General features: G+C 32.9%; 1 protein-coding gene across 4 annotated transcripts in view; it reads left to right on the top strand.

Annotated features, from left to right (window-relative positions):
* LOC143238473 (glutamate receptor ionotropic, NMDA 2B-like) overlaps positions 1-24,802 on the top strand; it is a 211,155-nt gene that overhangs the window by 78,276 nt on the left and 108,077 nt on the right. The window contains exon 1 of one of the 4 annotated variants that reach the window (XM_076478735.1): positions 10,130-10,247. The exons of the other annotated variants lie outside the window; for them this stretch is intronic. The gene's annotated coding sequence lies outside the window, so the exon portion shown is untranslated. Of the gene's footprint in view, positions 1-10,129; positions 10,248-24,802 lie in introns of those variants that run through there. 4 annotated transcript variants of the gene reach the window in all.

Below are 24,802 nucleotides of genomic sequence, written 5' to 3'. Positions count from 1 at the left end.
CCACTGTGTCACAAGGGGGTCATGTAGAAGTAAAACCACGTGACATATTTCTGTTCTCTTGACAAGTGTTTTTTTTTTTTTAGCTTTCGACATATTAGATATTCTATTCTTTTTTTTATCATGGTCTGACAACATATTTTCATTCCACATAATGTTTAATAATGTACCTTAAATTTTTCAAATATTTGAGTGCATTACGTATGAAATATTAGATATCTGTATTTCATTCATTATTCATAGTTTTCTTTAGAAGCTATTCACTCCATATGTTAACATAGGTTAAGAGACGATGTTATATTTTATTGAGGTAAACCATTTTATTTTCGGTTCATGAAACTGTGTCACTAGAAGTCCATCTTACCACCGCTAATTCACACAGCGATTAGTTAAAGGCCTGAAAACTAAATCATATCTACACTCCAATCTAGAATTCAACTGAATTACAGAGGCCAGCATTCATGGACTAATAAACATCTCTCTGACATGCATTCTCAACATGGCCAATTGTGACACCAGGAAAATCGTAAAAGACAGAAAAATCAAAAACTGTCTATATCAATGCTTAGGATCTGCAAGAAGGTATCTTTGTACCAAATCCCATATACGTTGGTTGGCATACACATAAATAGTTCACGAAAATTTCAAATTCTGCTTTTCTACCTGAAAAATTGAACAAAAGACAAAAAAATCCTAAACCACTGTTTAGGATTGGTAAAAAAATTATCTTGGTACCAAGTCCTACGTAAGTAGGTAAAAATACAACTGTGTAATTGACCAGAAATATAGAACTATGTTTCTTGTGAGCTCCCGTCTAGAGGGACTCAAAATAAAACTGTTTTCTCAGTAATTATGTCTGGTACATGAAAATATTCCTGTGTGCCAACTTCATCTTAATTGCTGTAAATATGACTGCACAGGATACTTAAATATCAAATTTTAGATTGTTTTACCTATCATCCCTTAACATCCTTAAAAATCTTAATAAAAATAATAATATCTGGGCGTTTAGAGCAAAGTGTAAACCTTTCCAGTTTCAAGTGGTGAATAAAAAGTTTCATTTGTGCCAATTTTCATCTTAACTGCTGTAAATGTGACCACAAGAGACCTAAATATCGAATTTTAGGTTGTTTTACCTTTCTTCTCGTAATATCTTTTAAAAAACCTCAATAAAAAAGTTTTTATGTCTGAGCGTATTAGACCAAAGTGTAAACCAACCCAATCTCAAGTCAATATGCCGAAAATTCAAAGAATGAGGATTGATTGAGTATTTGAAAGAAGTAGAAACAATAGAAAAATATTATATGTCTCTCTCTGTATAAAAAATAATGCTCTTCTGGAACTAACTTTGAAATGAATCAGGCGTAACTAAGTGGTGAACGTGTTTGGACTTTGAGGCCGACCGATCATGTTTCGCAGTCCGTTGCCGCAAAAAGACACTGCACTTTAGGGCCGTGGGTGAGTTGTATGAGTGATGATTAAATCTCTCTATTTGGTCAGACATCAGTGCAAGAGTTGGTGATGGGCACTATTGATTGGCCACTCTTCAGTTTACTAGTTCAAATTTGTACAGAGAGCCCTTTGTGAAGCTAAGCGCGAAAATTCTGAGGTATACTTTGAGATACACAAGAGTGGCAGTGCATGTTCATAAAATACTTATTTGAAATAAATGCAAACTTTCTTTGTTACCCTGAAGATGGCTTAAGATCGAAACGTTGTTATATAATTTGTTTTGACAAAAGTTTTAATAACTAAGCCAGCCGTCTTGAGATACCCCGTCTTCAAGGGAATTTCTCGTCATCATAAAATAGATTTGGTTGATGGCATAGCACATGACGCTGCGTATGTATAGATAAGTATTCTTGTGAAAGTTTGAATGTTTTCATTTATTTTGTTGTTGTTGATTGAATAATAACTTCAATGTCCTTTATGTGGTTCGCTTGTTTGTTTTTGTTTGTTGGTAACCCAAAGCTACACAATGAGTTAACTGTGCTGCATCCACCTCGAATAACAAATTCCCCTCCAGTAGCACAGCTGCATGTCTGCGGACTAACAAAAATAGAATTCAGGTTTCAATACCCGTGGTGGACAGAGCACAGATAACCTATCGTGTTGCTTACTTCAAACAAACTAACAAAACCATATTTATAATAATGTAAATCGTCAAACGTATAGCTGAATAAACGTGAGGCATGTAGTTTACAAGAACGGTAAAAATTTGGTAAATATATAACTTTACAAACTTACAATGCATGTGATTAAAGTATTACTCATTTAATTTAATTTCTAGTTTCTAGTCAAAACCGTTTCTCTGTTGTCTTGAAAGTGAACAAATCATTTATAAATTATTCATGATACTGTTAATCATATATGGGTAAACTTATTGTTTAATTAAACCATCATTTACATGAACATATACAATTAACACATTCCTCTAGGGAAGTGCTTTATTCCATCGGTAACAAAGCGTATTCCGCAAACATGCTCTAAGGACCTCAATGACTTTATACTCCAGAATGCTTTACGTTTTTATAGTTCAATCTATACTACATATGTCAATTCAGTACCACTGGTTAGAATCATTAGAAAACTTTTGTCGGGGTATTGTAATACTAATAATAGCAGTCGTATTACGATTGATAATAAATTTGTATATATCTTGAGAGAAGATTCGTATAGAATGTAATAGAATGATAATACACATAATAATAAGGTTTATTGTTCCTTTGACTAGTTTCGCCTTATTCTTCTAAACAATTTATAACGTAATTTTCAGTACAACCAGAATTTTAGTGTCTGTTTTTTTTACCTGTTATGATAACATTAATAAGACGATTATTAAAATGTGTTAATTTAAAAATAAAGGATTTTCAGAAGATGCAGAAATAAGATAGGTGGTTTAAAGTGAAAATGCAATTGCAAAAAATAAATAAAGAAGCATGCATAAGGTTTGAGACATAGTGTTAGTGTTATTTCCTCAAGCTACTCTCTTAAAAACTTAAGCCTTTAGACCTGGAGTCAAAATAGGGACTTGCAGCTTGAGGAAATAATGTCAACTCTAGGTCTCAAACTTTAAGCTTGTTTCTTTACTCATTTCTTATTGCACTTTGACTTTAGGCTGCCTGTTATCATAGCAATAGTGTCCAATTTGAAACAGTTTAGTTAAATAAAATATGTACTTGGCGTACGGTGCTCTCTTAGGAAACAATGGCAACTTGTGGGTTGACTTTATGTAAACTGGATGACTATTGTTCCTGCTATCATTACCACAATGTTATCATTGATAGTGGTACTACCTGCATAAATTACTATGATGCATGTTGATCAACGTACGACATGTATAGCTTGTAAAATATAAATAACTACTACATTTATATCCTGTATCTATATGGGGAGTCTGTAAACACTGGATTGTAAGGACTACCGAAATATACTGGAATGTTGCATTAGCTGGATTTTGTAACCACGAGTGTTATTCATGGATGTATATTTCCGTGCTATATTTCCCCTTCCTCTTTCTTTTACTCCAATGCTGACCATAGTAAAGCCGGTTACGGTTTTCCTGCAGTTTGTCAGATTTATTCTTGAAGTGACATTTTGCACGCTCTGCAAGATAGAAAACGTGTTAATTAATAGTTATTAATTGATCATATTAATGAATCTTTCCGCCTTCACTTCTGTTGGAGACTAGATAGTGACACTTCTAGACCCTCTTCCATTGTAACGACCCGAAACTCTGGTGAACCGTTGATGATGCGTACTTTATTTGAAACTAAATATTTTCTAATAAAATATATAGCTATAACATTTCTGTCTCACTTTCGCCCAGAATTGTCATCATTTTCACCATTTACTGCTTGCACGATTCTTGCTATTCCTTGAAGTCAACTTCAAGGACAGCTACTCCACATGTAATATTTACAAAATTCGTAGCCACGAAACGTTGGCTATAATTCAGCACTTTACATCAGCTATTACAGTAATTGCTGATTTGATGTTCGAAACTGAGCTTGTGTTATTTTCTAGACTACGGCTGAGAGATTTCTGTTGTGGTAGGCAGCCTACACGTTTATATAACGTTTTAGACACTTGTGTAGCATGGCAGAAGTCGATTATGCAGTAAAAGAAAAACTGTGATCTGTCAGCAGCGTCGTATCCAAAGGAGCAGCAATCCTGTAGGAATTGGCCAGATGTGCAACGAAAATTAAAATCTCAAACGTACAGTAAACAGCACGTAAACAAAGCTTTATAATTACTTTACATAAACTGTTGATCAGTAAACAAACTAGGTTCAGGATAACATGCCACCAATGCACTTGAGAAAGTAAGTAGAGTGAAAACAAAAATTTTAAAAACCACATATTTGTTAATCTGACTGACTCACTGACTAACGTTGTTGAAAGGACATAGTTCTCTCCTGACTTCACTTCATGCAAACATAAATGCACATGATTCAATTACGTTGCCTTGGGTAAAAGTGTTTTTCTTAGTTTTACTTATAACCTTGATAACAACAACTAATAACAATAACTATTTTGCAAAACTACTATCGAGATCATAATACAGTATAGTCATATTCTGTGACTACGAGCACGCTCTGTAAATTGTCAAGTACAATCCGCCCTCATATCATGTGAGGGTACACGAACTACGTGAATAGCTTGCAGCTATATCAGCTAGATTCTCTAGATCTCGGTTCTAGCTACGATCTGACCTTGAAAGCGATATTTAAATTCTGTACACCTGAGTCAAGAGTTTTGTGTTGGACAAAATAATTTTGTTGTAGCAGTCGGTACCTAAGACATGATCTCCTACATGAGGACGAATGTTACCACTGCCGAAGTCTGACACAGCTTTGCTCAAATGCTCTGGACTGAAAACCTGAAAACAAAAACAATAAGTTGTATAATTAACCTTTGCATTGTTTACAAACTAAGTGTGACATATTAGCATCTGAGGTTGTACTTGAAACTGTGCAGATTTTAAAATATGCATTTCGAAATAACAAAACAAGTGAAAAAGAGAACAAATTATGTTGATAACTTTGAAAAGTTTTTGTTCCAACGAAATAGTAATGCTGGTTATGCAAAACAAGCTTTAGTCATTAATTCAGCCAAAGAAAAGGCTGCCACCAAGGTTAGATGAAAAAATATATCAAAGATAGCAGCAAAAGTCAGAAAATGTTGAGGTTTTGCTCTAAGAAAATTTACTAGAGATATAGGCCTAGAATCCAGTCAATCTAGAGACTTAGTACCAAAACAGACTATGAGACAAGTGTAAAAAATTACATAAAAAATTAGGATAAGAAATGGAAACATCGAAATGTGAAGAAACAGTGTTGGAATGTGTGGAATAACATTATAGCACTTTGTAGTTTTGACACCAAGCAGTCTGAAAGTGAGTGTGTCGATCATTGCGCATATTCCTTCTTCGTGTTTTACTTTGAACTTTGATCCAGTTATATATTAAAATTGAGTTTTATCAGTATCTAATCCTTTCTAAATGCTAAGCAATTTTTAAAAAATTCAAAATCAACACTTTTGATACTATTCTTTTGGCCTATTTCTTACCAGTCAGATATTTATAATGTCTCCCATAACCAAAGTTATTGGAGCTTCCCGTTCACTTCCGATATCAAACATCTGCCTAATGATGTCACGCATTTCATTATAGTCACTTAATTTGATTGTATGCATGTATTTGTACTTGGTTGCTGAAACACAGTTTACAACAAAGATGTTTAGTTATGTAAACCTTTTTATTTAGTTCTAACAACTGCCAACTTAGAAAAAAACAGATGAAGTTGAAATGGCCGCACCCGCTTTTAGGTTGCACCTTGTCAAAACTCACCAAGTGCTGTAAGGCTATTGTGTTCATTCATATCTTATTTCCTTATTTTTTGGTACTTTTTCCCCTACTTCCTAGCCTATAAACATAGCTATAAACTGGGTTTCGATACCCGTGGTGGGCAGAGCACAGATATCCCAAAGTGTAGCTCTGTGCTTAATTACAAACAAGCTTAATTTTTTATTTAATCTTTTTCTTTAATTATAAATATTAAATTGTATCCTCGACCTACACGCGGTATATACGTATGCATATAGTAGATTGTGAGGCTCCATATAAACTACAGACTATATAAAAACGATGTGGTATTCATGGTTTGTTACGTATTATAATTTATCTCAGACGGGTCTCCGATTTATTGTTATGTATACTAGATATTAAGATTTTAAATTGCCGGAAACTTTAATTTTAATTTAGAAGTTATTAAATTTTAATATGTATCAAACTTATGATATTTACCATCAAGATTAATATACACAACTTTCTTTGTTCACAAAAATATATTTTAATATACAAAAGAAAAACAATAAAAGTTATAATAAGGGTTAATGCTAATGTTTACAACAAATGATGGTTTATATACAAGAGTTTAACAAACTTACAAACAACACTGAATCTTACAGGTCCGCATGGTCGGGAGATAAAGGCGCTCGACTCGTAATTTGAGGGTCACGGGTTCAAATCCACGTTACACCAAACATGCCCACCCTTTCAACCGTGAGGGCGTTATAATGTGATCGACAATCGTACTATTCGTTGGTAAAAGAGTAGCCCTAGAGTTGGCGGTGGGTGGTGATGACTAGCTGCCTTCCCTCTAGCCTTACACTGCAAAATTAGGGAAGGCTAATGCAAATAGCTCTCGTGTAGGTTTGTGCGAAATTCAAGAACAAAAAATCTTATATCTCGTCTGGAACTGAATCGTTTATCGACGTTCACGGATAGCAAATTAATTCTCTGTTTATACACTTGTATACTTTTTGTGACTCGTGGCTAAAGTTCAAGCACCCGTAAGTTTTCACTGGCGATAATATTTAATGTTCTTGTAGAAATACTGACGTCCAAGGTTAATTCACTGAAATTGGACAGTTTGTATTGTTCGAAATCAATAAACATTCCTGGTCTAGTTATGTAGTTTTCTGATTAATAGGCGTTAATCATAATTATAGGTTCTGAGGCCTATATCACACTGACTATAGCTGACTAATAATAATCGTCTACTGCTGTCTGTTACCAATTATTATTTATTTCGGACGAGTTTCTGATTTATTATATTACGTGTGTTGACGTTTTACCATTTCAACTAACCAAAAATTTGAATTAGAAATTAATAAAATGTTAATATGTAGTAAATTTGTGTAATTTACCAACAGAATTTATGTGTACAATTTCCTTTTTTCAACACAAATACATTTTAATATACAAATATTAAAACAATATGATTTGTAACAAACTTACAAACTACACTAAGTCTTCTATCTAATCTAAAACTAAATATTTTATCGACGGTTCAAGTTCACAACAAACAAATTAATTCTGAATTGATACATTCACACCTTACTTAATCTAGCTAGCTTGGTTTGCCTAACGCCGTTTATAAAGTGACTTTGACCGAAGGAGATAATCAATACTCTCGTAGAAACACTGATGTCCAAGATCGATTTATTTACTGAAGTTGAACTGTTTTTAATGTTCAACTCTATAAACGTTCATGGTCGAATTCTGTAGTTTTCTGATTAATAGTTGTTAATAAGAACTATAGCTTCCTAGGCCTGTAGCACACTGACTGCAGTTGTTCAATAATAATAATCTTATTTGTCTTTCAACACGTCAATTTTTATATACCGATCACGTGAGACTTCAGCACGTTCATCAAAATCCATTTGACAACAATACTGTTAATCACTAGTATCACATACACATCTAGCACATTGTTGATTCTTTCTCAAGAATCTTCAACAAATTTCGAGAATAGGAGGGACTTGCGCAATATATATTCAACAATATGCGTCACATACAAAAAAGAAAACTATACAAAACAAGCGTGTGCACTAAAGTAATCGCATAACGGTAAATTCCTTACGTCTTTCATGGCTATCTGCTTTTATTCAAATTACGCGATATTTTAGAATGATCAACACTGTTCTAAAACACGTTAACATGTTCGTAAAACAAATGTTGTTGATTTTTATTCTCAAAAATCTTCTACAAATTTACATAACAGATTGGACTTGCGCAATACACAACTAACAATAAACGTCACATGCATAAAAAAACCTCACTGTAGCAAACGTAGGCATTCAAATGAAGGTACAACAGATTATACTAAATATGTTATAGGTTATACTACCATGATCCATGATAACAACATTAATAACCAAAGAATAAAAAAAAAACGTTTTAATGATGGTATAGCCCTGTATGTGTACAATATAAAATTCTATTTAAAATTTTTCAATAACATTTCATTTTTTCTATCAAAATTTTATTATAATTGCTTTTATAAAACTTCTTCAAAACACACAAAACTTACTTTATAGCAAAGCAAAGGGTGTTTTCTTTCTATTACACTTACAATAAACTTAATTTTAAAGTACTGGGCCCGGCATTGCCAGGTGGGTTAAGGCGTGCAACTCGAAATCTGAGGGTCCCGGGTTTGCATCTCTGTCGCGCCAAACATGCTCGTCCCTTCAGCCGTGGGGGCGTTATAACGTTATGGTCAATTCCACTATTCGTTGGTAAAAGAGTAGCCCAACAAACAAAATTAGGGACGGCTAGCGCAGACAGCCCTCGAGTAGCTTTGCGTGAAATTCAAAAACAAAACAAACATCTAAAGTACTGTATCGTCACAATATATTTGCCACAAGAAAACTCTCTATAAACTTTAAAGTATTGTGTCGTCACGATAATCTAGCTACAATTATGTTCTTTGGGAAATTTAAAGCAATAAATCAGAATATATCTATTTAAACTCCATCCTAAAATTAATTCCTGTAGAAAATCTAAAAGCAATAAAAACATGCGGGTTATTATAAGAAGTTTAAAATATTTGTTAACATTCACTTCCAAGCACAAATAATGTATCTGGTTATTTCACGATTATGATGGATAACGCAATATGATTAGGTTTACTTAACAGTCAAATAATAGGTAGTTTTATAGATATTGCGAGAATGTTTTACCATTATGGTAAGGTTTGGCGTCATTTTGAAATATTTCAATGTGTTTCAATAATGTATTCTAATTGGTTCATAGTTTACATCTCATTCAGGTCATAAAGCAATAACTTTTTATCAAGGTCTTTTTCGTTTTAATTCTCTAAAGTTATTTCATATATAATATTTTGTCACTTGGGATCAAATTATTAGCTTATCCGTTTACGATTATAAACAATCCTAAACGTAGGCATTAAATAAAGCTGTCCTGAGTCTTAAAGAACTAATTATTGTTTTATTTAAAGCTTTCGTACTTGTAACTATCATACTACGTGAACATTCAACCGGTACTTAGAATGTATTTGGCATATGTCTTCTAGGCTCAATTGCCCAGAAATATTGATTGCTTTCTTGCTGCGACTTAGTTAGCAATGAGAAGATTCTTGCTAACTCTGAACAAAAACAATAATTATCTAATAAACATTTCTTGCCTAATGCTGAATGTCTTGCACCTGGAAAGAAAGTGTTGGGTGTCAGCAATATGAAAAATAATTATTGATCCTGACATCCAAGTTGGTTATGAATTTTAATCAACTTTCTAAAATATCACACATTTTCCCGCGTAATATTTGACTCTAATGAATGATCCACAAAATTTTTCTGTTTCCTCAAAGAAAATGCTTTTCGTTGGAAGAAAATTCTTTTGTTGTTTAAGACTCATAACATAAGCTGATTAATATGTAGAATTATGCATGAACTTTTCTCTACGTTGAACTACATTTATTTGCAAGCTTTAGGCCTTTATCAAGCAATAATGTACTGAGTGATAATGATATGCATATATATAACATAGAAAATGTTATTTATCTATATAAAACCTATAACTGTATTTTTTTACGTTTGTTATATCGAAGCAATCTATTTATATACTATATTCATCATAATTCTATATGTTTAATAACGTTAACACCAGATGTCAGTTATTGTTATAACTGTTGCCTATATACCTATGAAGGGGGCCTAAAGCTCGGAAGTGAAAGTGTATTTACGTGGAGAGAAGTTTGTGCATAATTCTAAATACAGAAGATTCTTTACTGTCTAAGCACCTGATTCTCAACAAGCAGTGAAATTAAAGCAAAGAAAAGTTAGACAGCTCAGCAGAAAATAGTTTAATGTCAATAAACTACAGAAGAAAGATCAAAGTAAAGACTTCATATAGCCTAGATTTTACGCAAGGTTAAGCCTGACTAGGTAAGTATAATGGGGTATGTTGGCTGAAAGAGACTGTAGGTTTACATTTGATTGCGAAAGACTGTTGCTGGTCATGGGTGACTGCTCAATGAATGTAATGAGCCTTTTCTTGACGATAGAATAAAATAACCATCCAGCATACAAATATGTAATAAAAATAGAAAATATTAATTAATTAAAGTCAAAGATTAAATTTTAAAGATAGAACTAACAAGTACTGTCACAGCAGTTATATTTTGTTTTGTTTATGTTACGAATAGTCTTTTAACGCGTTGAACAAAAATGACAATACAGGACAAACTTATCAAAAATACGTAAGAAGTAACATGCATATTGACATCTAAGAAGTTATATTTTGGGATAAAAAATCGTGTTCTCAAGATTAATGTGTTAATTTAGCTGCAAAATAAATAAGCTAAAGTTATTACTATGGTGGTCACCTGTAAGTTGCCAGTTACAAATCGTGAAAGTTGTGATTTTCATTTAGCATCGAAAAAGAAATAATTTTATTGCTTCACAATAGACTATCTTATGGCTTCACCAAGGATGCCAAACCCTTAATTTTAGCTTTATAACCCTTCAGACTTACCTTGATACAAATGGAGAATCGAAAAATTAAATTTAGAATGTTTAATACAGAATCATGTCTGAAAGATACTAAATATTCATACTACTTGGAATAGGCAACGTGCGAGAGCGCTGACACATTGTTTGTTTTGGAATTACGCACAAAGCTACTCGAGGGCTATCTGTGCTAGCCGTCCCTAATTTAGCAGTGTAAGACTAGAGGGAAGGCAGCTAGTCATCACCACCCACCGCCAGCTTTTGGGCTACTCTTTTACCAACGAATAGTGGGATTGACCGCACATTATAAAGCACCCACGGCTGGGAGGGCGAGCATGTTTGGCGCGACTCGGGCGCGAACCCGCGACCCTCAGATTACGAAGCGCACGCCTTAACGCGCTAAGCCATGCCGGGCCCCACGCTGACACAAAAGTCTTCAAAATGTGCGATCGTCCATTGGCTTATCGAAATGTCTAATGCTCAAACATCGACACTCGATACCCGCCTTAAATAAAGCATAAGTAGTTGTAACGAATTTACTCTTATACATTTATTTTGATATCGATGTTTGTTTCACTTAAATATGTATTTGGAAATACATGTAATTTATATTGTTAAATGTGTATTGCGAAATTACCACCTATTCACTAAATTTGTAGAAGATTCTCTAGTGTAAGAATCAATGAAATATGTTTTACGAAAGATTAGCGTATCGTTAATATTGATGCCAACTGAAATTTCGAGAATCTTGCCTAACAATTACAAAATACAATTATCGTAGCATGCGAAGACATTGTTTCATATTGCTGGTCTACTGCAGTGAGTATACTACAAACCTCGAAAGCTATAACTATGACAAACGCCTATCAAACAGGAAACTGCAAATATTTAGCGAGGAACGTTTATAGACTTCGTACATTACAAACCGTTTAATTTCAGCAGATTATCTTTGGACATTAATATTTCTTCGAAGATATTTTATAACTTTAGTGTTGAAAAATTCACGTTTGTTCAGCCAAGAGCTGGCTAGTTTCCCGTCAAGTGAGTTGTACCAGTATCAACTCGAAATTCGCTTATCATGTACCACGAACCATCGATAAAATATTCAGCTCCAAACCAGATGGAAGACTCAATACTGTTTGTAAGCTTGTAAACTTTTGAGTATAATCGCTATTTGTAATAATTGTTATTATAAATTATAATATTGTTTATGTAGGAAAATATATTTGTATTAAGAAAGAAAACTGTGTGTATCAGTCTTGTTGGCAAATATTATAAATTTGACACATCTCTACATTTAATTAACTCGATTTCAGGCCCTTTGAAATATCGTAATATGTAGCAATAAATCAGAGACTCGTCCGAGATAAGTCATAATATGTAACGTAGTCCACCTTTGTTCTTTACAACGATCAACTAAGTAAATATGTATAGTGATTTGTTTGCTTCTTGTTAATTACAAAGCTGCACAATGGGCTATCTGTGCAATACATACTACAAGTATCAAAATCAGGTTTTTTAGCGCTATAATCTCTCAAACTTATCGCTGGGCCATTGGGGTTGGGTGGACTGTGTGCAGTAGTAAATGGAACTTTATACCTTTGGTTAATAATTTTATTTCATACTATGAGTGGTTTGGAACATAAGAGCAAAATATAAGCCGCAAAGTGGAGAGAAAGTTTTATCTAAAAATAAAACTGATAAAAAGCTATAAGAGTCGAAATCTGAACAGTAAATTTTTTGAAATACAATTGTAATCTATGGTCATATATTTAGTTGTTTGTTACTAAGTGCAAAGTCACACTATAGGCTACCTGTGATCTACGTGCCGCGACTATTAAAAAATGTTTAGTCGTCAGGCTTATTGATTAGCCACAAGGGACGTAGTTTTATAATAAATTTTTCTTCAAGTATTTAGCCTTTATTGAAATAGGTTCATATTATTATTAGTATTACCATCCAAATCAATAGACTTCACTCTTATATTGTTGTGTTTTTTGTATAAAATACTTTCAGTGAAGTGAATCTTTAGAAGAATTAAAGTTACGCGATTAATTTGGTGCTTCAGGAGTTTAAAATTTTAAGGGTGAAAATAAAAATATTTGAATTCCCTTCTTGTTCTTGGAAGCCTTAATACCATAGATATGAAGTAGTTGCTTAGTGATTCAAATATTACCTGGGGGATCAGAAGTGAGCGTGTGGATCTACAACGCTAAAGTTTTGAGTTCGATTTCCCCCGGAAGACAGAGCGTAGATAACCAATTTTGTAGTTTTGTGCTAAGATAACTAAACCATCGACCGCTTCACAATATTTGTGTAGTATTTGTAGCAAGAAGTGTATATGAGTGTTATTGTCGGGCTATCTGCTGTGTCTACCAAATAGAATCGTACCCTCGATATTAGCAATGTAACTCCAAATACTTGCTGCTGTCCCACTGGGGTACAGCAAGAACTATTTTAGTCTGCATACCTCCCGTCACAACATTTGTCTTTATTATGCATTGCAAATCCAATATCTCTTAATTATTTCAACTTGTTCTTCCAACATTGTTTGTTTCTTTCGTACGTCTCACCATAGGCTGTGTGTTTTTTCTCAAAGAAAAGCCACATCAAGCTGTCTACTGTCCCCACCGTGAGGAATCGAACCCCTGGTTTTTGTGTTGTAAATCCATAGACTTACCTCTGTAGCAGCAGGGAACCTCAAAAGGATGAGTATTATTCCTACAATAATTAACGTTACAATTCAATATTAAATCCCTTTCACTGGGAACTGCTCAGATAGATTGTCGTGCAGTTTTTCGCTTACCAATAAACAAATTTCATTAGGCCTATATGAAAATGATTCATTCCATAATTCACTAGAAGTGAAATAACGTTTATTTTAACAAAACAATCCTATCAATATACTTCAAATAGGATCTGGCCTGCCTAGCCTTGTGGTTACAGATATCGACTCCCAACTTGTGAGCACGAGATCAAATTCATTCACCTAACTTGCCTTTTCAGCTGTGGAGGTGTTATAGTGTGGTGATAAATCTCACTATTTATTGCCAAAAGGTAACTCAACACTTGGTAGTAGGTGTAGTTGACAAGCTGCTTTCCGTTTAGTCGTTCACTTCAAAACTAGAGACGGCTAATGTAATTACTCCTCTAGTATATGCGTGCAAAATTCAGCAAACAAGTCGCTAAGAGTACCATGTTTTATTATTATTTAAAATAAGTCTTATTTTTTTACAATTTTTAAGTTTTATTAAAACTTCATAAAGATGTATATTTTTCATATAATTTCAATATATAATTGCATGTAACCATTTCGCTAACAATAACTAAACTAGTGTTTCCAAACTTTTATGTTTATTTTTTGAAAGTGAATAGAACTGTATTATCTTCCCACATACTGACCATATGAATCGCATTCTATAAATGCTTATCAAAATAATACAAAAAGTGAAACAACAACAATAACAAAAAAGATTCACTATTTTTGTTTCATTTGTGTTTTGTAACTTGCAAGTATTGTTGTTTTATACAATGCAAACATGGAATCCGGCTTTGTTGACCTCGCTTTACTTAGGTTATACATTTTACACCATAAGACTTAAAAAATCAACCTGTATGACGTGCTTACAAAAGTGCAAGACATGCTGTACATCGTCAGGTTATTATACATATATGTACAACAGTACTGTATAAACATTACACAGCATAATACCCAACAAAACGAGCTCCATAAGGCTTACTAAAATCAAGCCATTATACATGCTTATAACAGTACTATGTTGACATTATACATCATAAGACATAATGAAATTAAGGTATTGTGCATGCTTATAACAGTGCTGTATGAGTAGCAGTGGTGTATTATGCATACATATGAGTGTCGTGCACCAAAAATACAGTTCACCTGTGTTTGGCGGGAACGTATATCAAAATAAGAAAAGTGATCTCAAACAGAACAGGTGACTGAAACTGAATTTCTTTTTCTATTACTTCGTCAATCCGTACGCAAAGAATTGACGTCTAAAAGTGGGATTCAACCTTTAAAGTCACAATCATAATACAGTATTGATCTGCACCCATCTTTTATACAACATTTTTCTAGTGCGTAAAATTGAATTTTAGTTTTCAATTGGATAAAAGGAGTTTTAGGCTTACGGCACACTCGAAGCATTTTTAGTTGGAGTGAGAAAACATTTTCTCACAACAATAACGTTTAGACGGATAGATGTGGTGAAAAAATTAGTAAGTATTGAAGAGGTGAAGTCGATCATTGTTCAGAACTCTAATTAGTTTCACCAATTCAACTATATTAAATATAAAAGGCATAATCGGAATATATATGACTAAAGATTCAACTCATCGTAGGTGATTCACGTCATGCACATTTCACTCCTACAGCTTCCACTCTCTAACTAAATGATCTGAACAAATCTGACAAAATTTTACATATGGATATGATATTTCATTACGTAAAAATTCTAAGAAAAACTTTATAAGTCTTTCTTTTGGCTTGTAAGTACTCTATAGCATTTTAAAAACGTAACACGTTGTTTAAGTTATATTTAATAATATTAAAAAATATATAACATGATAATAACAATGTAACTTAGGAGAAAATGATGATTTTACTCAAGCTTTCGTTTTCCTTTTTTCTTTTCTTTTTTGCAGGGGGTGTTGATATTGAGATTGGCCACGAGAAAAAGTCTGTTACATGATCATATAATAATTAGTAACGTTTAATATGTTGCCAATGATGCCTTAAAACAATATCTGTCGGTATCCTTTAGACATTACTTAATAATAGTTAATGTTCCATGAGTAGGAAGCATTGTTTGTTTTTAATTAAGCATAAAGTTACACAATGGACCTATCTGTGTTCTTACCACCACGGGTATCGAAATGCGGTTTCTAACATTGTAAGCCTGCTGACACACCGCTGTGCCGCTGGGGGTAACTATTGCAAAGCACTGCTACTTTTTTATTTGAATGCTTTGTTTTTATTTATATGGTGTTTACAATGCGTCACTCGACTTGTAATCTGAGGGTCGCAGGTTCGAATCTCCCTCACACCAAACATGCTCGTCCTTTCAGCTGTGGGGGCTTTATTATTTGACGGTCAATCCCATTATTCTTCGGTGAAAGAGTAGCCCACGAAATGGCGGTGGGTGGTGATGACTAACCACTTTTCTTCTAGTCTTACACTAATAAATTAGGGACGGCTATCGCAAATAACCTTCTTGTAGCTTTGCGCAAAATTCAAAAACAAACAAACCCTAGTTTCACTAATAATAGCAAACTTTTTTTTGATAACGCTTGGGCTACTCTTTTACCAACGAATAGTGGGATTGACCGTCACTTTATAACGCCCGACGGCTAAAAGGGGCGACCATGTTTGGCGCGCCGCGGATGTGAACCGCGACCCTCAGATTACTAGTCGCACGCCTTTACGCGCTTGGCCATGCCGGGCCCAATATCAAACTTACCTTAGAATTTAAACAGTACAGTAATAACTGAATTTTTTTTTTTTTTACAAAGTGGAAAATCATTCAACAGTTACGTATAGTAACTGCGTTCATCATTAGCTTTAGACATGATCCTAGAATAATTAAAATAAATTGCTACGTCACAAGTGAGTAGAGAGTGTTCCAAGCTGCCTGTCCTGGTCCCTTTTATGATAGATTCAATTATTTCTTGGATGAATTTGAAACCAACTTGTGGTGATAGATCTTTTATAGTTTACTAAAAAAAGGAGAATATGTAAAGTGACAGATAATTGTCTTCATGGTAAGAGGAAAAAATAAGATGTTGAAGTTGGGGAAAAGATGACATCTACACTAAGGTTTTAAATACATACCTTAATTCAGTGTCAGGGCAAGCTGTATGAATAAACGTATGCACTTGATTTCTTTCATTATTACACATGAATATCCTGAATATAGTTTGTCTCGTAAAACACTACTAATCATACCAGTTGAAAAACAATGTATTTCTAAGTACTATTTCAAGTAATTATGTTCTCAGCACTTATTGTCTTGTAAGCCTAATTTAACAAGGTTTTAATTCAGATTCATGTTATAAACTACTGGTTCTAATTGAAAATAAAATAAATAACTTTTTATGATACATTTCACAATCACCCTTATCGTATTTTAATGTAAATTGTCATGGGATTGTTTTTTTATTCTCTACGGCACAATTATGCATGTTTACATGTGCTTTTATGATTATTAATAAATTAAGACAATAGTTCAAGAGTGGTAATGACGGTAAAAAAGTGTTATCTAAATACATGCATTGAATAACCTTCGAACAATTGCTTTCCATAAAAACAACGCAGCTCATTCTCAAACGATGCAACCAGGCATGGCCAGGTGGATAAGGCACTCCACTCGAAATCTAAGGGTTGCGGGTTCAAATACCCCTCGCACCAAACATGCTCCCCCTTTCAGCCATGGGGGCGTTATGATGTGACGGTCAATCCCACTATTTGTTGGTAAAAGAGTAGCCTGAGAGTTGGCGGTGGGTGGTGACGACTTGTTGCTTTCCATCTAGTACTACCCTGCAAAACGTGGGAGGGCTAGCGCAGATAACCCTCCTGTAACTTTGCGCAAAAATACACAAAAACAATCAAATGGGACGTCTTATCTTGATCCATAAACAGACCCCATATTAGGTATTTAAAGTCTTAACAAAGTCTGATGAGTATGTAGTATTTTTATAAAATGTATCTGCTAAATTACGTCTAGACCTAACGGAACCAGTACGGAAGAGAATTTATTGCTTAAATTACTTATATTTTTTTATTTTTTCAAGTTCGCAAAGCATAATGTTGTTTCATGTTGCTGACAAATTTTACAAGTTTTAATAATGTTTAGCATCAAAAATCTTGTCCTTTTTTTTACTTTTTATAGTAGTAACATTATTTCATTCACTTAGACATCAAGAATCAAAAAAGGAGTGCACTAATTAATATCCTAGTTCATACAATCGTGTGTTTATTGCTTCGAATTTTAATGTAGATTCAGTCAGTTAAACACAATATTCTTAATACTGTAGCAACTTTTTACTATCTAACAAACGTGAGATTTTAGGGAAAAGCGTTGATTTTAAACAACAATTCTAACTTATCCACATGAATGTCTAAGACAGAAAAAAGGAAAAAAAAACTTGGCGTTATTAATCTGAAACATATATGATCCCGTAATTATTTAACTCGCTAAATTGAAAATGCATACTGTTAAAGAACAATGGAGTTTTCAGTAAAAAGTTTCTGTTGATTGTGACCAAAGTTTAACCGAACTAGCTAAGCAAATATTTCTTCCACTTATACTGCCTGCAGGACTAAAAAAAATAAATTTAAACATATACTTTTCAAAAGTATGAAAGGTGTTCATATTAAAACTGCGACGATACGAAAAAGGAAAAGAAAGCAGTATTTTTGAAATAAAACTAACATTAAGAACTTAAGCTGAGTGTGTGTACTGTATATTATTCGTTGTCATGGTTATCCTATACTATAATCTAAGTCTGATTACTAATTAGTTACCAAATTTTTACTTTTTATTAGCATATAAGTACTAAGTAATTTTTTACCATACAATTCAACTGTTGCCATCTTCAGAAGGACTGTTCCTATGGTGGTATTGAGCATTATTTTGGAACGTGAGTCTTTCTGTTAGAAATTTTGATGTGCTATCCATTCTTATGGGCTTTTCTCCATTAGGACGTTAACCGACTAACTTATCTTAATGTTTTTTAAGATGAGTATATAGATTTTGGTAACTTCTATGACAGGTTAGTTTGGATGTAGAAGGTTTGTTTTATCTTTTTTTCTATCATGTGTAGTTAACATCCCAATATTTCAGTATTGCTACAATTTATTATTTGGTTTCACTCTAGCGTGATTGACTAATTGCAAATAAATCGATATTACTGAGCCTTTTGTGTCAATCATTTTCTTGAATTCTAACATCTGTTGGTCTTTGGGTTTTCAGCTCATTAGAGTCCACATTCATGTTGTGAATTGTGTTTTTCCTCTGTTTTATTAACGCGGTTTGTAATGTATTTTTCTTCCTTCTTCTTGGCATCATTGATGTCATAAATCTTGTGTTCATTTAAGAAGATTGAAATGAGATCGATACATGCACAAGATTGAATCTTATAAAGTCATATGGCTTCTTTAAGACATGCACGTAGGTATATTTTTCACAAGGGACATATCTCTCGAATTATTTCAAGGATATAATTATTTTAAATAAAATAGCATTACGCATACTCCAGTTACAGAAACTGCGCTTTTTTTCTACTTTTGAAACCAAAGTTAAACCACTGAATATACCATTTAATAAAATTTACCTGTTAAACTTAACTTAGATAATTTATGTGTCTGGAACAACATTGTTTTGTTTTAACACCAACAAAAAGCGATTTGAAAAACAATCACCTGATGAATATTTTACTTGTAACATACCCATTTTACTGGCAAATCACAAAATGACACTTACTGATTTTACGACTGCTATATTCCTCATACGCAAAGCCCAGGGACTGTTTTGGAGGGTATAACAAACTTGTTAATTTCCTGACGTAAATCTTTTTAGCCGTAAAAAAATGAAGTAATTAAAACTTAAAGAAAATAGAGAGTTAAGAAACTCACGGCAACTCAGACCTGTTATACGTATGTCAGGTAGAGGCCTTTATAGTATTCTTGTTGTTTGAATCCAAGATATAATTGCTTATTCTTCTACAAAATTGAGCATTAGTATGTAACAATCAACTTGTAATATAATTTAATCTATATGTGGCTAAGAAAACTTAAAAATAACCCGTCCGATATCCTACACTGAACTATTCATTGAATTGTGAATATTCCACATTATGATGAATTGAACTATCGATAGTTGCATTAATTCCATGTATGACGCGGAAAGTTAAGCCGTACAATTATGATTTTTCTTCGTGTATTAACAGATATGAAACGTTTCTAACTGAACTGATTGCAGTTGAATTAGTAGTAACTTTACGTGCACTAAAACCATGAAAATGTAGGTTTCTATCGAAGTGTGGTGTTGCGTATCGGTGACTTGCGTTTTGGAACAACCCGCAGACCATCTGGAGGATCTTTGGAAACCACACTTTGAGAATCACTGCTTTACATGTATGTGTGCAAATTCTATAGAAAATGCTATGTAATAAACACTTTTTAATGAATTGGCGATACAATGTGTAAATATTTTAGTACTAGAGAGCTTATTGGTTCATACAATACTCTTCCACAGATCTTAGAAAATTAAAGAAGTCATTTCTGTAATGAATTTTGTGCTACAGTAAAGCGCAATCAACTTACGTTCATAGTAAATTGTGAGCAATTTTTATGGACACGTTCATATATTTGTATACTCATTACATTCGCAACCTATCTTTGAGAAATGAGTAAAAGGGTCTTAAGCGAATGAATGACCAAAATTTAGCAGGTCTTAAGTAAAGAGAACATAAAGAAAGGGGCTGAAACTACCTTTTTAAGTTATATTGAAACTTGTAATTCTTCAACCTCTTATTGTTCTATTCTGTTAAATAACTTATTCTGGTAACTAGTAACATCACTAAGATGTATTGAGAAAGTCAGTCTCAATCTGTAGTTAAATGGTTGTCTAAAGACCTTTGACTTAATAACATGTTTCACTAGTAGTATCAGTTGTATATATTTTTGTGCAAACCTTTAGAAGAGAATCAAATGATAAAGATTTATAGTCCCACAGTTGTATTTTATCATGTTTAGAACCCTTAACAGTTTCATGATATTTTCAAATTACCCATATTAGGTCTTGTAATTTGATGTATTCCTCGAGACTGTACCTTCGGTATAGTATTTCAACTACAAATATAGTTGATCAGAATCGTGGCCTATGTTATTAGGCCAAAGATTTGGAAGCAGCTCGGCATAGCCAGGTGGTTAGGGCATTCGACTCAAATCTGCGCCGCACCAAACATGCACACCCTTTCTAGCATGGGAGAGTTATATGTGACAGTCAGTCCCACAGCTCGTTAATAAAATAGTAGCCCGAGAGTTGGCGATGGGTAGTGACGATTAGCTAGCTGCCTTACATCTAGTATTAAGTGCTAAGTCAGGAACGACTAGCGCAGATAGATAGATATTATGCGCGAAATTCCTAAACAAAAAAGACTTGGTAACAAAATCATACAACTTGAAATCCGCATTAAACTACTTATGACTCAATTATTAAACTTCTTGATTTTTATTTACATTTTATAGTAATTTGTAACCTGTTTTCGAGATGCATGCAGCAAAATCAAGATACAAATGCACCAAATAACATTCTAACGATGTTCTGTACTCTGTAACACTCACAAAAAAAATCAGCTTATCTGTACATACTAGGTTATTATATTTATTACCACGTTCTAACAGGACAAATAACGTTTTTCTTCTTTCACTACAACACACACTGAACATTTTAAAACACGGCTAATTAATCAGTGTGAACGTCTAAAAGAGGGTTAAACTTCATATAATTAATCTGGACTTTTGAACGCCCGAGACAAATTTATTCATCACCAAATTTAATTAAACATGTTTAAGTAAAACTATAAATTAACCATTTTCATGCTTACCAAATCATATTTGATGAAAGAGAATCTCTCTTCCGAACGTGTTCTTGAGTTATGGGGTATTTAGCTTTGATTAACTTTTCTCTAGTTTACTTATTACGTGTGAATTTTATACTGAAATAAAAAATAACAATAATTCTACTTTTCACAAGACATGGTGTTAGACCTATTATATTTTTAAACGCTAAATTGCTTACCTAGTCCTTTAGTTATTTTCAAAAATTATAATCGTGTATGGTAGAAGTATTCCAACCATTCTATATTTGCCATATACGTTGCCGACGACTCTTTTCGCTCAATTCAAGACTATTTATATTAGCTGGGATCCAACAAATACACTAATGATCAGAAAACTATTTATATAAGCCATTTGTTAAAACAACATTGTATATTTATATTTATATGGTTTCAGTAAAACGCGTCGTCGATAAAGGATATGGCAAATATAATGTGGTTGGAATACTATTATTATACAGTCTTCAAATTCTAATATTAATGTCTAATGAACACTCATCACTCACACAATAACAACTGCTATTGTAACAAATGACCAATTTAAAATGTGTTCTGATCATTGCTGTGTTTGTTGTATCCCCGCCGGCCTGAAGAGTTCTGTGCTGAAAGAAACTCGTCATTGGCAATAAATATGGCAATTATAATATGGTTGGAATACAATTATATATTTTTCTAATTTTGAAAATCCCCAAGGATCAATCTAAAGAACATAGCATCAAAAAATATAAAAGGCCTAAAACTAATATCTTACGTCTTATGACAAGTATAACTACAATCTTTTTCATCAGTTTGTAAAAAGCATTCACCCCAAAATAAAAATTAATGTCGAACTAGTTAATTTACACACTATAGCACTTTAGTAAAAACTGCAAAATTGACCAGAAACAAAATAACACTCGTAAAAACGATGTTTTTCAAATCATGTAAACAATAAATAAAACATTTATTATTTCAGGAGAATCGAACCGCGGATATTAGCAATGTCATTCTGTAAATATGCCGAGAAACGCAATTCCATTAAAAACGTAAATAATAAGCATTCATGAATACTAAAAACAGAAAAGAGCGTAATAATTCTGTTAAAACTAAGCGTAAACAACAGTTTGGTTACAGTGTTAAAAATAGTAAAGTTGGAATAATTTAAGTTTGCTTATAAGCTAGCTATACAGTAAATGTTAATATTGAAGGTAAATACATTAATAATTTGTTATTTTACCTGTTTTTAACGCACAGTTCTATAAAAATAGAAAAATCTTTTTATTTAAAATTCAATATTATTTTTACTCTGTTATTACATCTAAGCATACATCAAATAAGCTCATTCTATCTCAAGCCCACTTCAGGAGAGTTTTAAGTATGCTCTGCTTTATATTTAAAAGATTACCATTCTATAAGTTATTCTATTATTTTAAATACAGTAAAAATTTTTTCCGTAATTTTGTATGCTACATTATATATTAAGATAAGTCATAATAAGATTTTCCAAATCTAATTAACGATGTCATAAAAACCAGCAGTAGTAACCACAATTGTTATATAGAGTCTTTATATAGAGTTGTCTTTATGTGAAAATGTTTTTGCTTGTGAGCTTTCGGTTCTTTTACTGGAACTTTCATCGGACAAAAATTTACTGCAGTACATTGTTTCCCGATGAAGACTTACAAGAAAGCCGAAATCTCGTAAACAAAAGTAGTTAACGCAAAGTCTGTCTATAACTTTACAAATTAATTTACTTACGTTATGAGTCTGAAAAGACAATCACAATAGTTTTTAAAACTACGTAACTGTTAATATTTTTTTCAGATTTCTTTCTCGATGTATTTAGTATTATGGTTGTTGTATCTTTATGGCGAGACAAAATCGTTTTCCGAAATAACATTCTAGCTTCTTCAAAATTAAATTTTACTGATATAATACTAAACACCCTTCACGAAAAAATCGAGTTATTTGGGATTTACAAATACCATCTGACGTTTATGGAATAGTTTAGATAGCTAAAACTTATTGGTTTGAATTTTGCGCAAAGCTAAGGGCTATCTGCGTTAGTCGTCCCTAATTTAGCAGTGTAATACTAGAGGGAAGGCAGCTAGTCATCGTCACCCAGTACCAATTCTTGGACTACTCTTTTACCATCAAATGGTGGGACTTATCGTCACATTATAACGCTTCGACGGCTGAAAGGGCGAGCATGTTTGGTGCGATGGGGATTCGAAGCCGCGACCCTTTGATTACAAGTCGAATGCCTTAATTACCTGGCCACCAAAACTTATGGTAACATAGTTGAATAACCACTAAAACAAGAAAACTGGCAATCAGTAAAGACTGCTATGTTTAATATTTCTAATATAAATACTCTGCTTTTGAGTATAACTTTCATTTCCATTTCTCCATCACAGAATTAATATCAAAAGCATGTAAAAATAGGGTTTCATATTTATCTACCTCGAGTAATCCCTTAAGATGGGTTTTAATTAATACCTGAAATTATCCATTGGGACCTCAGTGGCTCAGCGATATGTCTGTGAACATACACAACTAGAAACCGGGTTTCGATACCCGTGGTGGACAGAACACAGATAACCCATTCTGTAACTTTGTGCCTAATTCCAGACAATCAATCAATCAAACGTTCGTTGCGTTTGTTAGTTGTTAAGTCAAAGCTGCACAATGGCAAATCTGAATTGTGTTCCCACAGTTATCAAAACCAGAATTTTAATATTATAAGCTTTCCTATTTACCACTGAGTCATTGGGATGACAATAATGGAGTATTTAGAGTATTATGAAAAACATTATAATTAATTAATGCTGCAAATTTATAATGTTTTCATATGTAAGATTTGACCATTTAATTTAGCAATATTTATAGAAGGATACAAATAACAACTTCACTAAATTATCCGTATTTATAAGTAATTACTAAGTACCATTTTTAAATGTTAATTAATGCTTGTACGTTTATTACATAATTATGTATAATATTTTTTTTTTCAAATAAGCTTTTATATATATATATATATATATATATGAACACAAATAACTACTTAGCGAAATTATACATCTTTATGAATAATAATTATCTACCTATTTTTATGTGTTAATACACAGATGACTCTATGTAACACAAATTTTGTTCCTGAATAGTATGTGTTATTTCTTATGTTGTAAAAGTACAGAAAATGGCCATTATACCCTTCAAACTTTGCTTTTGTAATCTGGATAATGGAATATAGAAATTAACCTATTTTCTATGTAAAAAACGAGCAAATTTACACATTTTCATTTACATAAGGTCTGAATAAAAGAATATATGAATCAAGATTTACATGTATTTATACTAAAGTTATA

The sequence above is a fragment of the Tachypleus tridentatus genome, chromosome 13, assembly GCF_004210375.1.
Source record: "Tachypleus tridentatus isolate NWPU-2018 chromosome 13, ASM421037v1, whole genome shotgun sequence".
NCBI lineage: Eukaryota > Metazoa > Arthropoda > Merostomata > Xiphosura > Limulidae > Tachypleus > Tachypleus tridentatus.
The sequence above is the reverse complement of the archived record's forward strand: the minus strand, read 5'-3'. Positions and strand labels throughout refer to the sequence as shown.